Source organism: Caretta caretta, chromosome 6, assembly GCF_965140235.1.
Source record: "Caretta caretta isolate rCarCar2 chromosome 6, rCarCar1.hap1, whole genome shotgun sequence".
In the NCBI taxonomy this organism is placed as follows: Eukaryota; Metazoa; Chordata; order Testudines; family Cheloniidae; genus Caretta; species Caretta caretta.
Window position 1 is genome coordinate 61,073,869 of NC_134211.1, and position 20,577 is coordinate 61,094,445.

The 20,577-nt window shown below is 41.9% G+C and overlaps 1 protein-coding gene and 1 long non-coding RNA gene across 27 annotated transcripts in view; both read left to right on the top strand.

Annotated features, from left to right (window-relative positions):
- Positions 1-20,577, top strand: part of GPHN (gephyrin) — a 587,889-nt gene that overhangs the window by 331,695 nt on the left and 235,617 nt on the right. The gene's annotated exons all lie outside the window — the stretch shown is intronic.
- Positions 4,250-8,939, top strand: LOC125637511 (uncharacterized). The gene is made up of 2 exons (XR_007356979.2): positions 4,250-4,941; positions 5,377-8,939. It is a non-coding gene; the product is annotated as an uncharacterized LOC125637511 (long non-coding RNA).

Genomic DNA, 20,577 nt, shown 5'->3' on the forward strand with positions numbered 1-20,577 from the left:
CCTGTGTTGACATGTACTGTTTTGAAGGGTGCCTAATTATTATAGAAAAGGTCTAACAATTGCTTTATAATGTAAGAGAATAACATTCCTCAAGGCAACAATCTCTTTCCTCTGGGATAGAGCCCAGCACAGTATTGGATCAAGCAAACAATTTTTATAATATCAGATTATTCAAGACATTCACTTCTCCTTTGTAGGATAGTTCCCAACATTACAAACAATATTTCAGATAATGTCAAACCAGGACTTTCCCTATGAGTTTTCTGGTTTTCACTTTAACCCTGAGAAAACTGAGAATTCTTGTATTTTTTGTTCTACACTGAGAAACTGACCACTACTATTACTATTACTTCCACTCCGACACAATAATCTTGCTCCTCCTCTCCTCTCTATCCTTCCACCTGCTCTCCCTTCTCCAAACACAAGAGTCCTTCCACCTCTTTTATCAAGTACCCAAACATACTCAGCAAGCTCACAACTGTAGAAGGCTGAGGTCATCTCATTCCCCAACAACCTTGCATTGCTGGAGGTCCTAGGAACAGGTCTGTCTGATCTCAATGCCAGTTTCATTCCAGTTCTTCCCCAACTCCCAGCCTCAGCTCTCAATATGACATTTCTCCCTTTGCTGGTTCCCAGCCTGGTGTTTGGGAATGGGTATCAAAAGGGGACATTACATTAGGAGGGTGGAGGAATGGTTTCCTCCAACAAAGTAGAAGGACTGTTGGATGCATCTAGAACTCATTTCAAATCTCTCCACTATCCCTTCAAAAATAGCTGTCTCTCAAATGTTATTCAGATTTTCTAAGTTTAAAACCAATAGAATGCCACCAAAGCAACTGACTGAGAGGCCACAGAATTTGCTATTTTTTTCAGTGTTAAGAGCTTTATATGTTTTTTCAATTGAAAATTTTAATTGGCAAGAAAACCAGGTCAAAACTGCCTCAGGCAGCTTCTCAACAAGCTATCAAACCAAGTCAGTCTTACAGGTGTGATGTTCAAATTAACAAAAATTCTAACCAATTTATTTTAAAAGATTTTTGTGTTCATTTCAGAAGGATATTTATCCAGTCATTTTCACATCTACAAATGAGTTATAATTTGATTAAAGAACCAATAAAAATATCAAAAGCAATGGAAAGCACTAAAGCAGGAATCGTATTTATCAAGTCCTATCATCATCTTTGCTCTTTGGCATTCTGCCCTTCTGATAAAGTGACCCCTATATGTGTTAGCTTCTTTAGTGCAGCTGTACCCTTTGCAACAAGAAGGGTCTTAAAATTAATTTTTGAGATGCTCAGCTCACTCTCTTTCAAACTTGTAAACTTTCCTTATGTGGTACTTCTGTGTTTCCTAACTCAGCCAACTTTTCTCCCTGTTTTATTTCCTGTTAATGAACACTTTGCCTTCACCACTTATTTCTGAAATGGAATCTTGTCAAATGATTTTTTAATATCTAGTGTACATCATCCACTGAAATGTCCTTTGCATGCCTGAGTACTTCTGACTATCAGTCGTCAGCAAGGTTTTTTCCATGTATTCTCATACCACACATCCTCAGAGAGTTTCAATACAGTAAAAGATTTTAAACTTTTTGGATTGGTAGCTTTCTTCTTTGTCTCTTACTTCCATCATTTTAAATACAGGGTCCCTTGTTACTTTGCAGTACTCCACAATCTTTCCCAAAGCTAGCAAAAATTTTATATTACATTTATATTACATTTCCGGTTGCTTTGGTCACTTCCTGTAATCTCCTGTGCTTTATCTATTTTAAGGGAATCATAGGTATCTAGGCATTTATGCTGCACTCATCATTGTAATATCTGAACATCTGGCTTCTTTAACTGTCATTCCTGCAAAACTGATTCCAGACTAATGCAGACCAGCACGCTGTTTCTCTCTAAATAAAGTAACTATTTGTCACTTGTGTTGCCTCCTGAACCCGAAATGAAAGCACATCGCTCTCCTGATCCCCTTGATGGAAATTCACTGTTTTCAATCTCAGTAGAAGCTCTCCTTTTTTAAAACGAAGTCACTGTATACTCTGCAAACTGACTCTGTAAAAGTTGCATTGTGGAATTCCGTGTCTCAATGGCTTCCAGATCAAATTTGAGAGATTTTTTTTCTAAATGCTGGTGCCTCTGTCTCCACCTAAATTGTTAACTATAACTCATGTATTATCATCAGTACTAATTTTTTTTTTCAGTCAGAATTTATTTAACAATTCTGTTGCTGATCTACCAGGCAGAATAGACTCTAGTTCTCTCTCTGTCACCTCTGTTGACTCTGTGGGACTAAAAGGAATAAAAAGGAATACAAATCTATTTTTGTCTGAAAAAAATGAGCAAATACATCTTAATACAGACATCGGACAGATCTGTTGAGTAAGAAGGTGTCATATTTACATGACTACTTTTCTGATCATCATCACATTTTATCACCAACTGTTTCTTTTACTTTTTAGCTATTACATATACTGTACTTTAGGATTTTAAAAAATCAAAAACCTTACACACTGTCTCCCTTTCATAAAAAATGTCTCTTCTTTGAGTGTAGATTGAAAAAAATTTCACTTACTTTTCTAATTTGCAAATGTGATAGAAGTATAATCATAGTACAGTCTTGAGTTGACTCCCTGCCCTCGAAATAAAACCTGTAGCTTCAGTTAGGTGAGATGCCTCAGGTAATTAAAACAACAGATTTAGAGAAGTCAGAAATGAAGAAGACCAAATAGTCATTTAGTCTAACCTCCGGTGGCCAATATAGGATTGTTCTTTACATAACATTTTTCAGTTGTTTTGTCCAGTCAAATTTTAAATTTTCAATTTGATGGGGCTTCTACCATTTTTCTTGAAAAACTGAAAACAGCCTAATAGATTTCATGGTCAGGAAGATTTATCTGATATTCTACCTGAATTTTTGCTTAATTTAATCTTTTTACTGCTAGTTATAGTGCTTTATAGCCACCTTAAATAATCCTCTCCATGCTTGTTTTATATACTCTTCAAATATTTGTAAATATTGTTGTTTTCCTTTAATGGTTGCTTAGATGAATTCTCAGTTACAGACCCCTTTGCAGTCCCTCTCAAGTGCATGCCTCTGGTGGCAGGTTTTGCTACCTTTAGCCATTCTGGGTGGAACCACACAGTCCTGCCATTCTTAGTCTTCAGAGTGAGAGCCGTGTTAGTCTGTAGCCGCAAAAAGAAAAGGAGTACTTGTGGCACCTTAGAGACTAACCAATTTATTTGAGCATAAGCTTTCATGAGCTACAGCTCACTTCATCAGCCCCTCTGTTTACTACCCATGAAAAAACAACAGGCCCAGGTATATGGCACCTCCAAGACCTTTTCTGTGGGAACATGTGACCAGCAGCTGAATAGAGTGACTCAAAACAGTTTCTTCAAAATAAAGTATTATTTATTCACCCCAGGGTACAAAGCACTCAGAGAAGAGGTTTGAAATGACAAAAGGCCTATCCACCTGGGTCTTTTTCTCACAAATTTTCTTAAGTTCTGCTCAGCCCAAACACCCCTGATTTCTCTGCTCAGTGTTTTGATCTCTGCTGCCCTACAGGCATGCGCCCCTCCCCTTTCAAAGCTACAGGAAGTATCTGTGTGCTGCTCCCTTTGGGGAACAAACTAAGAGCAAATAATTGGGATGCTGCTGTTCTGCCCTGCACTAGGAACACAGCAGCAGGCAGCAGAAAGACTGCTCTGCTGCTTTGCCATTCCTCAGCATGGAGAGCTCACAGAGCTGCTCATAATGCTGCTCTCAGCAGCTGAGGGAGCTGTGGGAGAACTGGGAGAGAATCCCAAGATGCACAGCGATCAGCTCTTCCTTCTCACAACACTACACTGCGGGATACCCACAATGCATTGCTCACCCTGTCGATGATCATGTCCCCAATGTGGACATGATCTTTTGACAGAGGGAACAAGTGTGAACACCCTTTGGCGATTTTTGTTTTGGCAACTTTTGGATATTGACATAAGTTTTGTCAACAAAACTTGGTAGTGTAGACAAGCCCCACGATATAAAAGGCATTATAACTCCTCTTAGCCCTGGTCTACACTACAAGTTTAGGTTGAATTTAGCAGCATTAGATCGATTTAACCCTGCACCTGCCCACATGACAAAACCATTTTTGTCGACTTAAAGGGCTCTTAAAATCGATTTCTGTACTCCTCCCCTACGAGGGGATTAGCGCTGAAATCGACATCGCCTGGTCAAATTTGGGGTAGTGTGGATGCAATTCAATGGTACTGGCCTCTGGGAGCTATCCCAGAATGTGCCATTTTGACCGCTCTGGACAGCACTTTCAATTCAGATGCACTAGCCAGGTACACAGGAAAAGTCCCGGGAACTTTTGAATTTCATTTCTGTTTGGCCAGCATGGTGAGCTCATCAGCACAGGTGACCATGCAGTCCCAGAATCACAAAAGAGATGCAGCATGGACCAAATGGGAGGTACTGGATCTGATCACTGTATGGGGAGACGAATCCATGCTATCAGAACTCAGTTCCAAAAGACGAAATGGCAAAATATTTGTAAAAATCTCCAAGGGCATGATGGACACAGGGACCCGCAGCAGTGCTGCGTGAAAATTAAGGAGCTCAGGCAAGCCTGCCAAAAAATCAAAGAGGCAAAGGGCTGCTCCAGGTCAGAGCCCCATACATGCTGCTTCTATGGTGAGCTGCATGCAGTTCTACAGGGGGGCCCGATTACTACCCCACCCCTGTCCGTGGACACCTGCAAGGGGGTAGTCTCATGCAACAGGCATGAGGATTTGTGGGACGAGGAGGAGGAGGAGGATAGTGCACAGCAGGCAAGCAGAGAAACCATTCTCCCCGACAGCCAGGAACTCTTTATCACCCTGGAGCCAATATCTTCCCAACCCTCCCAAGGCAGGCTCCCAGACCATGAAGCCGGAGAAGGCAGTTCTGGTGAGTGTATCTTTGTAAATGTAATACATGGTTTAAAAGCAAGTGTGTTTAATGATTAATTTACTCTGAAGACTTGGGATGCATTCACGGCCAGTACAGCCCCTCCTTTTAAATGGCCAACCCAATGGGTGCTTGGTATGGGAAAGGAGGGTGCTGCTGTTTGAAACCATTCCCATATGCTATGAAGGTTGAAGAAGCCGAAACAGTGTGGCTTACCATGGCTGCCTGCAAGCTGAATTCTGCTGCCCTGCCCTGTGTGTGTGATCTCTCACACCAAACCAGCAGGCCCTCAATATAAGAGGCAAAATGTGATCTTGTACCAAAAGCACATGTGCTATGTAATGTTAACAGCTTGGTTCACCATGAAAGAGTCTACCCGTTGTTCTCTAAAATGTGTCTTTTCGAATACTACTCTCCCTTTTTTTCCCCCTGCAGTTGCAAATGTTTCAACACTCCCCCTATCATCTCCGCCCCAGAGGCTAGCGCAGATAAGAAGGCGAAAAAAATGCACTCGCAATGAAATATTCTCTGAGCTCATGCAGTCCTCCCGCACTGAAAGTGCTCAGCAGAATGCGTGGAGGCAAACAATGTCAGAGTCCAGGAAAGCAAAAAACAAACGCGAGGACAGGAGGGACAAGTGAGATGAGAGGTGGCGGCAGTGTGATGAGAGGAGGCAGGATGCAATGCTGAGGCTACTGCGGGATCAAACTGATATGCTCTGGTGTCTGGTTGAGCTGCAGAAAAGGCAGCAGGAGCACAGACCGCCGCTGCTGTAACCGCCTGCCCTCCTCCTCAAGTTCCATAGCCTCCTAACCCAGACGCCCAAGAACGCAGTGGGGATGCTCTGGAAATCCAAACACTCCACCCCAGAGGACTGCCCAAGCAACAGAAGGCTGGCATTCAATAAGTTTTGAAGTTCAGTGTGGCCTTGTCCTTCCCTCATCCACCACCCCTCCTGGGCTACCTTGGCAGTTATCCCCCTATTTGTGTGATGAATTAATAAAGAATGCATGATTTTGAAACAACAATGACTTTATTGCCTCTGCAAGCAATGATCGAAGTGGGGAGGGCGGTTGGCTTACACGGAAGTAGAGTGAACCAAGGGGGCGGGTTTTCATCAAGGAGAAACAAACAGAGCTGTCACACTGTAGCCTGGCCAGTCTTGAAACTGGTTTTCAAAGCTTCTCTGATGCTCACCGCACCCTGCTGTGCTCTTCAAACCACCCTGGTGTCTGGCTGTGCATAATCAGTGGCCAGGCGATTTGCCTCAACCTCCCACCCCGCCATAAACGTCTCCCCCTTACTCTCACAGATATTGTGAAGCACACAGCAAGCAGCAATAACAATGGGAATATTGGTTTCGCTGAGGTCTAACAGAGTCAGTAAACTGTGCCAGCGCTCTTTTAAACATCCAAATGCACATCCTACCACCATTCTGCACTTGCTCAGCCTATAGTTAAACAGCTCCTTATAATGCTCATAACTGCTTTGGTGATCTGAGCGGGTTCCATGCTTGCCGTGGTATGGCGTCTGCAGGATAGCAGAGTTGCAGTGGAATCAGTGGCTAAAGACGGATGCCACGAGAATAGATATTTATAGAGAACAACAAGAGAACCTGCAAGGTGGATTCATGAGAGCAGGAGAGCAGAGTTGCAGCGGAAGCAGAGGAGGATGACAGTTAGCACCGTGAACATTTCCCGAGGAAGAACACATGTACCCGGGAGCCCATGACAGACAACATGGAGAAATTAACTATTGAGACAATAGCAGCAGAGCAGAGTTTTAGCTGAAGCAGTGTATGATGATAGTTAGCAGTCCTACTGCACCGTCTGCTGCCAGCAGCACCCAGGACACAACAGCGGCAGTGTCAGTGAGCTGAGCTGGGCGGGCTGCACACTGGCCGTAGTATGGCGTCTGCGTGGGAAAAAAGGCGCAAAATGATTGTCTGCTGTTGCTTTCACGGAGGGAAGGGCGACTGACGACATGTACCCAAAACCACCCGCGACAATGTTTTTTCCCCATCAGGCATTGGGAGCTTAACCCAGGATTCCAATGGGCAGCGGAGACTGCGGGAACTGTGGGATAGCTACCTACAGTGCACCGCTCTGTAAGTCGATGCTAGCCACGGTAGTGAGGACACACTCCGCCGACTTAATGTGCTTAGTGTGGACATACACAGTCAACTGTATAAAATCGATTTCTAAAAATCGACTTCTTTAATATCAACCTAATTTCGTAGTGTAGACATACCCTCAGAGATAAAGGGGACAAGCTCTTTAATCCCTTAGCAAACAGATCAGATCCTTGTATCTGGCTGAGGAATGGTGGCTAAAGGGTTGTGGGGAGAGGCAAAGTTGTCTATTACCATTATTACTATAAAGCCATTATTATTAGATACTTCTTGATCCCAGGAGTGAGAATCCTACACAGGTGGAATCTCTAGAGAAGAGAAAATTACTTACGTATGATTCTGTTTCTCTGAAGATATTATCTTGCAGAGTACTCTCTCACCTGCCCACATCCCCTCAGAGTTTGGAAATTAATGTTTTTGAATGCTCCCACTCCCCTGGCCATATTTTTCATCTTATGTTGGTCATCTTGAAATTTTGAATGCCCTTTTCTACATTCATTACCAATGTCAATGGAAGGAACTGACTGGAACATTCATAGGCAACATTTATACTTGGCAGAGGGTAGCAAACAACAGGCAGTAGGGTACCAAGCTTGCTATCGACCATGCTACTGCTGCCCTTAAAAGTTAGAAAAACATTATGAACTAAGGGACTTACAATTGAAACTAAGGAGCTAATGCCCAGGAGTAAGAATCCCGCAAGATATCGTCAGAGAGGAATAATTACAGGTAAAGATCTTTAATTTTTGTTGTGTCCACCATGAAAGGATATTTGGGTACAGCGCTCTTGACTGATGGGTTATTTGAGGGGTGAGGCTCCTCAAAAAGCAAGGTCCTTTCCTTTCATGAGAATTAAGGCCACCGCTGAGCAAAAATGACGGTCTTGTTTTTGTGGAGGGGGCTGGAGTATGTGGCTCAGGGTCCCCACTTTTTACCTTCCTGAGGTCCCTTTTGGTAATTATCCAGGAGCCCAAGAGTGGGACTTACTTTGTATAAAATGAAGCAAACTAGCCAGACTTATCTCTAATATGCAAATGTAGTCTGAAGAAACTATAAACTCACCAAATTAAGACTGAGCTCCCCATACTAGGCTGTGTATTTTTTCAGAGCTACAACTCCTTATTAATTATTAAGCCAGTCACAGTCATTGTAGAATTGTGAGTGACACGTTTCAAAAGGACTTTATTTAGCCCCTACATCTTTAAACCTATCATAAGATTCCATGAAATAGTAACACCACAGAAGGTTAAAAAAAAAAAACTACTAAATAGACTTCTACTGTTTTTTGTTCTCAAATTTGGCAGTGCCTCTTGAATGTATACTGTATATTTCACCTCTGTTACACAACAGTGAAAGAAAGTCAGTATGGTGTAGATCATGCTGTGAAACATCACTTATAACATCAATTTAACACCTAGTGAAGAGCTGATTCTCTTACCCAAGGTTTTCAGAGATAGTAGTGAGTTGTTAGGAGTTGCTGAACTTGCAATTATTTCCAAAGGGAAAAAACAAACAAGAAACAATCCACTGATAGTCTGTGATTATCATTTAACAACTCCAATAAGAAAAACAACTAATAAACACAATGAATGAAATCCAGGCTCCACTGAAGTCAGTCAGGATATTGCCATGAACCTCAATGGAGCCACTATTTCACCCAATTTACATAGCGTTACTATCTCTGAAAACCTTGGGTAAGAGAAGTTTCATCCTAATTAAACTATAAATTGAACATGTTTGAAAGAATTTGGGACTTTCATTCAACTTCACTAAAATGGTGTATTGTTGTATCTAATTTCCAATGTATGATTTCACTGTATTTCTTTGTAACGCTGCAAAGGAAAAAATAAATACCTGTTAATCTTGAGTTGCTCTCTTCTCCCTTTCTCTCTTCGTTTCCTCTCCTGCAAGAATCTGATCTATGCTCATTCCACACAGTTGTTTACATGCCATCTGGTTGCTTTTTGTACAGCGAAGAGCTACAAAGGGATCTCACAAAACTGGGTGACTGGGCGCAAAATGGCAAATGAAATTCAGTGTTGATAAATGCAAAGTAATGAACATTGGAAAACATATTCCCAACTATAAATATAAAATGATGGGGTCTAAATTAGCTGTTACAACTCAAGAAAGAGATCTTGGCGGCAAATTTATTAGAGCATAAGCTTTCGTGGGCTACAGCCCACTTCATCGGATGCATAGAATGGAACATATAGTAAGAGAGATAGAGATATAGATAGATAGATAGATAGATATACATAGAATCATAGAATATCAGGGTTGGAAGGGACCTCAGGAGGTCATCCAGTCCAACCCCCTGCTCAAAGCAGGACCAATCCCCAATTAAATCATCCCAGCCAGGGCTTTGTCAAGCCTGACCTTAAAAACTTCTAAGGAAGGAGATTCTACCACCTCCCTAGGTAACCCTTTCCAGTGTTTCACCACCCTCCTAGTGAAAAAGTTTTTCCTAATATCCAACCTAAACCTCCCCCACTGCAACTTGAGACCATTACTCCTTGTCCTGTCATCTTCTACCACTGAGAATAGTCTAGAACCATCCTTTTTGGAACCACCTCTCAGATAGTTGAAAGCAGCTATCAAATCCCCCCTCATTCTTCTCTTCTGCAGGCTAAACAATCCCAGCTCCCTCAGCCTCTCCTCATAAGTCATGTGTTCTAGACCCCTAATCATTTTTGTTGCCCTTCGCTGGACTCTCTCCAATTTATCCACATCCTTCTTGTAGTGTGGGGCCCAAAACTGGACACAGTACTCCAGATGAGGCCTCACCAATGTCAAATAGAGGAGAATGATCACATCCCTCCATCTGCTGGCTATGCCCCTACTTATACAGCCCAAAATGCCATTGGCCTTCTTGGCAACAAGGGCACACTGTTGACTCACATCCAGCTTCTTGTCCACTGTCACCCCTAAGTCCTTTTCCGCAGAACTGCTGCCTAGCCATTTGGTCCCTAGTCTGTAGCGGTGCATTGGATTCTTCCGTCCTAAGTGCAGGACCCTGCACTTATCTTTGTCCTTGAACCTCATCAGATTTCTTTTGGCCCAATCCTCCAATTTGTCTAGGGCCCTCTGTATCCTATCCCTACTTGCCACCGTATCTACCACTCCTCCTAGTTTAGTATCATCCGCAAATTTGCTGAGAGTGCAATCCACACCATCCTCCAGATCATTTATGAAGATATTGAACAAAACCGGCCCCAGGACCGACCCTTGGGGTACTCCACTTGATACCGGCTGCCAACTAGACATGGAGCCATTGATCACTAACCGTTGAGCCTGACAATCTAGCCAACTTTCTCCCCACCTTATAGTGCATTCATCCAGCCCATACTTCTTTAATTTGCTGACAAGAATACTGTGGGAGACCATGTCAAAAGCTTTGCTAAAGTCAAGAAACAATACATCCACTGCTTTCCCTTCATCCACAGAACCAGTAATCTCATCATAGAAGGCGATTAGATTAGTCAGGCATGACCTTCCCTTGGTGAATCCATGCTGACTGCTCCTGATCACTTTCCTCTCGTGTAAGTGCTTCAGGATAGATTCCTTGAGGACCTGCTCCATGATTTTTCCGGGGACTGAGGTGAGGCTGACTGGCCTGTAGTTCCCAGGATCCTCCTCCTTCCCTTTTTTAAAGATTGGCACTAATTAGCCTTTTTCCAGTCATCTGGGACTTCCCCCGTTCGCCACGAGTTTTCAAAGATAATGGCCAATGGCTCTGCAATCACAGCTGCCAATTCCTTTAGCACTCTCGGATGCAACGCATCCAGCCCCATGAACTTGTGCATGTCCAGCTTTTCTAAATAGTCCCTAACCACCTCTTTCTCCACAGAGGGCTGGACACCTACTCCCCATGCTGTGTTGCCCAGCGCAGCAGTCTGGGAGCTGACCTTGTTCATGAAGACAGAGGCAAAGAAAGCATTGAGTACATTAGCTTTTTCCACATCCTCTGTCACTAGGTTGCCTCCCTCATTCAGTAAGGGGCCCACACTTTCCTTGGCTTTCTTCTTTGTTGCCAACATACCTGAAGAAGCCTTTCTTGTTACTCTTAACATCTCTTGCTAGCTGCAGCTCCAGGTGTGATTTGGCCCTCCTGATTTCATTCCTACATGCCCAAGCAATATTTTTATTCTCTTCCCTGGTCATTTGTCCAATCTTCCACTTCTTGTAAGCTTCTTTTTTGTGTTTAAGATCAGCAAGGATTTCACTGTTAAGCCAAGCTGGTCGCCTGCCATATTTACTATTCTTTCGACACATAGGGATGGTTTGTCCCTGTAACCTCAATAGGGATTCCTTGAAATACAGCCAGCTCTCCTGGACTCCTTTCCCCTTCATGTTAGTCCCCCAGGGGATCCTACCCATCAGTTCCCTGAGGGAGTCGAAGTCTGCTTTCCTGAAGTCCAGGGTCCGTATTCTGCTGCTTACCTTTCTTCCCTGTGTCAGGATCCAGAACTCGACCAACTCATGGTCACTGCCTCCCAGATTCCCATCCACTTTTGCTTCCCCTACTAATTCTTCCCGTTTTGTGAGCAGCAGGTCAAGAAGAGCTCTGCCCCTAGTTGGCTCCTCCAGCACTTGCACCAGGAAATTGTCCCCTACATTTTCCAAAAACTTCCTGGATTGTCTATGCACTGCTATAGTGCTCTCCCAGCAGATATTAGGATGTTTAAAGTCGCCCATGAGAACCAGGGCTTGCGGTCTAGTAGCTTCTGCAAGTTGCCTGAAGAAAGCCTCATCCACCTCATCCCCCTGGTCCGGTGGTCTATAGTAGACTCCCACCACTACATCACTCTTGTTGCTCACACTTCTAAACTTAATCCAGAGACACTCAGGTTTTTCTGCAGTTTCGTACCAGAGCTCTGAGCAGTCATAGTGCTCCCTTACATACAGTGCTACTCCCCCCCCTTTTCTGCCCTGCCTGTCCTTCCTGAACAGTTTATAACCATCCATGACAGTACTCCAGTCATGTGAGTTATCCCATCAAGTCTCTGTTATTCCAATCACGTCATAATTCCTTGACATCACTAGGACCTCCAGTTCTCCCTGCTTGTTTCCAAGGCTTTGTGCATTTGTATATAGGCACTTGAGATAACCTGCTGATCACCCCTCATTCTCAGTATGAGGTAGGAGCCCTCCCCTCACAGACGTTCCTGCCTGTGCTTCCTCCCGGTATCCCACTTGCCCACTTAGCTCAGGGCTTTGGTCTCCTTCCCCCAGTGAACCTAGTTTAAAGCCCTCCTCACTAGGTTAGCCAGCCTGCTCACAAAGATGCTCTTCCCTCTCTTCGTTAGGTGGAGCCCGTCTCTGCCCAGCACTCCTCCTTCATGTAATACCATCCCATGGTCAAAGAATCCAAAGCCTTCTCTCCGACACCACCTGCGTAGCCATTCGTTGACTTCCACGATTCGACGGTCCCTACCCCGGCCTTTTCCTTCCACGGGGAGGATGGACGAGAACACACTTGCGCCTCAAACTCCTTTATCCTTCTTCCCAGAGCCACGTAGTCCGCAGTGGTCCGCTCAAGGTCATTCTTGGCAGTATCATTGGTGCCCACGTGGAGAAGCAGGAAGGGGTAGCAATTCGAGGGCTTGATGAGTCTTGGCAGTCTCTCCGTCACATCGCGAATCTTAGCCCCTGGCAAGCAGCAGACTTCTCTGTTTTCCCAGTCAGGGCGGCAGATAGATGACTCAGTCCCCCTGAGGAGAGAGTCCCCGACCACCACCACCCGCCTCCTTCTCTTGGGAGTGGTGGTCGTGGAACCCCCAACCTCAGGACAGCGCATCTCATGCCTTCCAACCAGCGGAGTCTCCTTCTGCTTTCTCCCCCCAGACGTATCATCTGGTCCACTCTCCGCAATGGTACCTGTGGAGAGAACATGAAAACGGTTACTTACCTGTGTCTGCGTTGCTGGTACCTGGACATTCCCCCTTCTTCTTCTGGAGGTCACATGTTGCCAAGCTTCTTCACAGGCCTCTTGGCTCCGCTGTGCAACCTGCTCTAAATCTTTAGAGCTTTGTGCCCGTAGAAGCATATCCTGACTTTTGTCCAGAAAATCCTCAGATTCTCGTATGCAACGCAGGGTCGATATCTGCTGCTCCAGACCTTCGATCTTCTCTTCCAATATGGATACTAGCTTGCACTTTGTACAGACAAAGTCGCTTCTGTCCTGTGGAAGAAAGACAAACATGGCACATCCTGTGCAGGTAACAGCAGCTGAACCCCCCCACCCCATATCACCTTCCTACTTTGAGCTTCCTCAGAGAAGCTGGCAAGATGTAAGCCTCACTGGGCTCACCCCAGGCAAACTCCTAGGCAAACTCCTGCTGTGTGATGTTCTGCTCTTCCCCGCTGCTCAGCTGGTTTGCCGCCGCTCAGCTGGTTCGCGGAGCTCTGGCTATTTTTAAACAGCCAGGCTTCCCTGAAACAAACAAACAGACACCCCCAATACCTGCCCCCTGCAGGCTACCACCCAATCAGGCACTCGCTCAGGCTTTCAAACTGCCCTCCCAGCAAACACACACTCGGATACTCACTCAGCAAACACGCACTCGGATAATCAAGTTCTTGGTTATCACTACAAAAGTTTTTTTCTCCTGCTGATAATAGCTCATCTTAACTAATTAGCCTATCACAGTTTGTATGGTAACTTCCAACTTATCCCATATGTGTGTGTGTGTGTGTGTGTATATATATATATATATTTTTTTTTTTTACTATATCTTCCATTTTATGCATCCGATGAAGTGGGCTGTAGCCCACAAAAGTTTATGCTCTAATAAATTTGTTAGTCTCTAAGGTGCCTCAAGTACTCCTGTTCTTTTTGCAGATACAGACTAACACGGCTGCTACTCTGAAACCTGTCATTGTGGATAGTTCTCTGATAACATCCATTCAATGTGCAGCGGCAATGAAAAAAGCAAACAAAATCTTGGGAATCATTAAGAAAGGGATAGATAATAAAACAGAAAATATCATGTTGCCCCTATAGAAATCCATGGTATGCCCACATCTTGAATACTGCATGCAGATGTGGTCTCCCCATCTCAAAAAAGATACACTGGAATTGGAAAAAGTTCAGAAAAGGGCAACAAAAATTATTAGGGGTATGGAACAGCTTCCGTATGAGGAGAGATTAATAAGATTGGGATTTTCAGTTTGGAAAAGAGACAACTAAGGTGGGATATGATATAGGTCTATAAAATCATGACTGGTGTGGAGCAAGTAAATAAAGAAGTGTTATTTACTCCTTCTCATAACACAACAACTCGGGGTCACCAAATGAAATTAATAGGCAGCAGGTTTAAAACAAACAAAAGGAAGTATTTCTTCACACAATGCACAGTCAACCTGTGGAACTCTTTACCAGAGGATGTTGTGAAGGCCAAGACTATAATAACGGTTCAACAATGAACTGGATAAATTCATGGAGGATAGGTCCATCAATGGCTATTAGGCAGGATGGACAGGGATGGTGTCCCTAGCCTCTGTTTGTCAGAAGCTGAGAATGGGCGACAGGAGATGGATCAGCTGATGATTACCTGTTCTGTTTATTCCCTCTGAAGCATCTGGCATTGGCCACTGTCATAAGACAGGATACTGGGCTAGATGGACCTTTGGTCTGACCCAGTATGGCCGTTCATATGTTCTTTTCTTCCTCTTAAAAAAAAAAACAAACTTTAAATTTTTGAACCCTGTAAATTGCACTGTCCTATTTCTCCTCCCCAGTCTGTATTTATCACAGTTAACAATATGCTTTAAGGGAAAGCAGGATAAATGCCTGGGAGTAGAGAGTCTCTATGATTTTTACCAGCTTCTTTCCCTCCTCTACTAAATTGGTAGGGAAGTTTCCCTAAAGTGAATTATATTTGCTCTTTAACAATTCAGACATTAAAAGAAAGACTGAAAAGAATCTTTTAAAAGTTGACATGAATAAACATTTTAGATAAAATTGTGATCAGTATAAAGTTATTGTGGAAAGATGGAGAGGGTAAGAAAGTAAAGATAAAATAACATTTTAAAGATGAGTTTATACCATATTGCAGTTGCACCACTGCCTTTATCTTTCATCCTCCCTTAAGTGGAATAAGTTATTTAAAAAGTTAAGGACTTGTTAATTCAGTCTGCCATAAAATGGGGCTGACTTGGGAAGCACAGCAATTCGTGAGCGGGAAAATATGACTATGAAAATAATATTTTTGTTTGATCTGTTTGTTATCAAGTATCCACAAGCATGGCTACCTAAGAATTTAAACAGAAACTTGTTGATGAGAATCAGAGAATCTTGTCACACTGTCATAGTTAAACTTCTTTTGACATTGTCCCATAAAACAAGTATTCAGCCTCCTTCTTTTGTATGAAGAATACAGTGTATCTTCTTCATATTTATAGCATGTGATCTTAATCTAAGAGTAAAGATTGTTGTTGTTTTTTTGAAGATTATCAAGTCAATAATTAGTTTTAAAAACAGGCTCTTTAAAAAATGTTGCTCTGAGTCTTATTTCTTCCCTTTAATTCCCCATAAATCCTTCACACTTTCCATTTAGTTAATACTAATTAAAAACTTATTAATAGGATACATTTGGAGAAATTAGGGTTAAGTAAGAAAAGTTATTAATAATTGCTTCTAACCGTTATGATTATAGTCAGAGCTGGGTCAGAGCTCAAGTCGTTCTCAAGTATTGTCATTATGACACCAGTGGTAACTCAACAAGTCATCGCATTTCTTCTCCAGTTAATTTGCATGTTGTAATTTGATTGAAATTAGTAGACAAAGTGAGGGGAATTGTACTCGTATGTCAAAAGTTCTCAGTTCACAAACAAGAAGGACATTGGATTGGCTCCCTGCTCTTGGATCTGATGCACCAGGCCGAAGGGAGGGGTATATGGGGTGATGAATAGATATGGCAAAGTGAGGAGGATTATGGGAATGCTTGTCAGGGGAGCAGGGGGTGACGGATGCAGGAAGAGAAAGAGAAGGCAGAAGAGTACTAGTGCATTTTTCCCCATGTTCCAATTTATCAAACAATGGTCACTGCTATGATACTTTTGTTCCCTACATGGATCAATAGGGAGCCCTGATATTAATGACAGGTTTCAGAGTAACAGACGTGTTAGTTTGTCTTCGCAAAAAGAAAAGGAGTACTTGTGGCATCTTAGAGACTAACCAATTTATTTGAGCATGAGCTTTCGTGAGCTATTATTAATTATTATTATATTATATTATATATTATATTATTATATATTATATTATTATTATTTATTTCGTGAGCTGATATTAATGTGGTCTGAACACCACTTTCAACAATGGAAATCTGGTCTTCAGTTTGCACATGTCAGGGACATGGGAAACTCCCAACTACATTCAGATGTGCAATAATTTGTGACAATGGGAACATGGTGTTGGTGCTGAACTGGCATACCAGTCTGTGAATTTCCGTGAGTGTATATATAGACTAGAGCAAGCTCTCAATAGTTGTTTCTTTAAGCAGAATGCACAGATAGAAATATTTAGTGTCAATAGGAACAAAGGCATTTCTATAAGGATCAGGATGACACATAACCAGTGTCAGGCTGAGCTCTTTACTGTATAGTGCGGCTAAATAAATATAAAACCATGCCTAGTGACACAATTTCTTTTTAAATTACTTGTCAAGCTATTCATCAATATAATGCTTTCACCTCTCAATGGTTCCTGAAATAGAAGTCTCTACTAAAATCTTACACAGATACTGAGACATTAAATTAATAAGGAGAAAGAGGGATCTTTCTGATAGCTTGTTTTGCCCTCTAAATTACAGAATACATGTGATTTTTTCCCCCATGGCTGTTGTAAACATTTTTTCCCTCTAATCTCAGACTTATTATCACCTTTTTCCACCCACTTTGACAGACTACAGTCAGTAAATTCAGCAGGATATTAAATGCCTTGTAATATAACTGAGAAGCGGTGGTTGGCAATCTGCTGTAATTGCTGGGACGAATGTTTGCATGTTGGCAATGGTTCCAACTGAAAATTCTTAAATATCTATTTGAGAAATGTTGAAGTTTTGGGAATTGGGGTGTGTGTGTTATTATTTCATTTGATTCTGAGTCATCAATTTAATACTTCTGTGTTTTCCTTTCATTTTTATTAAGCTGTTTATTTTCATTCCCCTGAGGCATCCAGTGTTTAATTGCACTGTTAAGCAATAGAATACCAACTGAAATTTATTAAATATTTTTGGATATTTTTCTACATTTTAAAATATATTGATTTCTATTACAACACATAATACAAAGTGTACTGTGCTCACTTTATATTATTTTTATTACAAATATTTGCACTGTAAAAATGATAAACAAAAGAAATAGTATGTTCCAATTCAGCCCATACAAGTATTGTAGTGCAGTCTCTTTATTGTGAAAGTGTAACTTACAAATATAGATTTTTTTTTTTGGTTACATAACTGCACTCAAAAACAAAACAATGTAAAACTTTAGAGCCTACAAGTCCACTCAGTCCTACTTCTTGTTCAGCCAATTGCTAAGACAAACAAGTTTGTTTACATTTACGGGAGATACTGCTGACTGCTTCTTATTTACAATGTCACCTGAAAGTGGGAACAGGCCTTGCAAGGTATTTACATGCCAGATAGGCTAACCATTCATATGCCCCTTCATGCTTCAGCCACCATTCCAGAGGATATGCTTCCATGCTGATGATGCTTGTTAAAAAATAATACATTAATTAAATTTGTGACTGAACTTGGGGGAGAATTGTATGTCTCCTGTTCTGTTTCACCTACATTCTGCCATATATTTCACGTTATAGCAGTCTTGGATGATGACCCAGCACGTGTTGTTCATTTTAAGAACACTTTCACAGCAGAATTGACAAAACTCAAAGAAGGTACCAATGTGAGATTTCCAAGGATTCGACTCAAGGGTTAAGAATCTGAAGTGCCTTCCAAAATCTGAGAGGGCTGAGGCGTGGAGCATGCTTTCAGATGTCTTAAAAGAGCAACACTCCAATGTGGAAACTACAGAACCCGAACCACCAAAGAAGAAAATCAACCTTCTGCTGGTGGCATCTGAGTCAGATGATGAAAATGAACATGTCGGTCTGCTCTGGTTTGGATCATTATCGAGCAGAACCTGTCATCAGCATGGACGCATGTTTTCTGGAATGGTGGTTGAAGCATGAAGGGACATGTGAATCTTTAGCATATCTGGCACATAAATATATTGCAATGCCGGCTACAGCAATGCCATGAGAACGCCTGTTCTCACTTTCAGGTGACATTGTAAACAAGATGTGGGCAGCATTATCTCCTGCAAATTGTAACCAAACTTATTTGTCTGAGCGATTGGCTGAAGTAGGACTGAGTGGACTTGTAGGTTCTAAAGTTTTACATTTTTTTATTTTTCAGTGCAGTTATTTTTTGTACATAATTCTACATTTGTAAATTCAACTTTCATGATAAAGAGATTGCACTACAGTACTTGTATTAGGTGAATTGAAATATACGATTTCTTTTGTTTTTTACACTGCAAATATTTGTAATAAAAAATTAATACAAAGTGCGCACTGTACACTTTGTATTCTGTGTTGTAATTGAAATCAATATATTTGAAAATGTAGAAAATATCCAAAAATATTTATATAAATCGTATTCTATTATTGTTTAACAGTGCGATTAATCGCAATTCATTTTTTTGAAAGAACAGCATTCTTAGCTGGCTTTTCCATTTACTGATTTTAACAAAAATTTAAATAATCTGAGAGAATGGTAACTGGGTTAAAATATAACTTAATTTCTGTAAAATGTGATATTATTCTCCCAAACCTGTCTTCTTCAAACTACCTTGTACAACCTCCTCTTATTCTTAGTTCTACTTTAATTGTAAATGTCAGTCCAACACACTAAAAGTACTAGGTCATTCAAATTTAGATCCCCAAGTCCCAGTTCCCTGAGATCAAACTGCTGAATGAACTTCTTCCTTACTGCACTGGAACTGAATACCCAGCTATTTCTGATCTTGATATAACAGTGAACAGGGTTCTCTCAGTAATAGTAAAACCGATGTAGCGAGGCCTTTGAGCTGAGGGCTTTCCTAGGAGAGACTAGTTCATGCAGATGAAAATGTTAAAATGCTAGACTGCTTGTATCACACTGGGATAGCAGTAAAGAGTTCTGAACATTTCAAAGACCCCTCCACATTGCTTCTCTCTGCTACTCCTGGCTTGAAAATGATTTCAGACACATTCTGATCTCAGAGATGTTGTAGAAAATCCAGACGCTCCTGGCAAAGAGGGTCATCATTCAGTGCCATTGGATTAAAAAGTATCCTAGATACTTCCTGATAATCTAGCAGTCTCTGGCCTACCCGGGATCTCAAGCGCTTTTGGAATTAATATTTGGTTAAAAAAACGTTCAAAGTGGGTTTTTTTGGGATTCATCATGCCTCTTCAGGGGAAAGTGACTAGCTGTTGTTCTCTGGGTTTTGAAGATGCTTACACATACATAGGAATACTTCTGGTGCTTGGGGAGTATCTCAGATTTATTGTACAGGAACAGGACTATCAATTTCATGTTGTGCCTTTTGGGTTGATATTGGTGCCTGATGTTTGCATGAAATGCCTGCCAGTAGTTGTGGCCTGCCTATGCAGTCTGAGAGTGTTTTGACAGTTGGACAATTGGTTTATACAGCACACCACTTCTGAGTACATCTGACTATAGGTCTTTTTCACCATCCGAGTGTTGGTATCACTAGGGTTCATGAAAACTATCAAAAGATTTGTCTCAGCAGACTACTGGGGTACGAAGGGGTCCTGCTATACCCTACTGAAATCAAAGCCTTCCTCCCCTAGGATAGATACAGGACCTCATCATTCTAGTAGAAAGAGTAAGCAAGAGCCAGGAGATGACAACATAGAGAGTCTTATGGCCATAGTACCCATGACACATCTCAACATGTAATGGCCTTTGTGGGCCCTGATCTGATGTTTCTCAAAAGGCTTCTACATGGTACAAATTATGGAAACTTTGTGGTGATACACAACAACATTGATATAAACTTTGGTGCAAAACAACTTTGATACAAGACAGTATTTTCTGCATCCTTGATCCCTGTCTCCAGGTGGCCAACAGAAAAAATAGGTGAGTGGGTTTGCAGTCCAGAATTTTCAGTCAGTCTAGATCCCTCTAAACTCTAATTTCTCAGTGCCACACCAATTGTAGGGAAGTAGCCTGTATTTGTTTTTGTTGCCAGTAGGGACTTGACCAGCTAAAATGGCTGACCTGTGAATATGAGTAATTTATAGGCCTATAGATTATCTCTTCATATTAAAAGGAGTGTGGGGAGAAACACCATAAATGAGATTATTTTACCTACCAGATCTGCTCATTGTGAAATGAACTAATTAGACCACTCAGGCCAGATTAAACTATCTACTTTCTTCAGTGCCCAGGATTTCTCAATAGGGGAAGAAATATCTGCTGAAAATC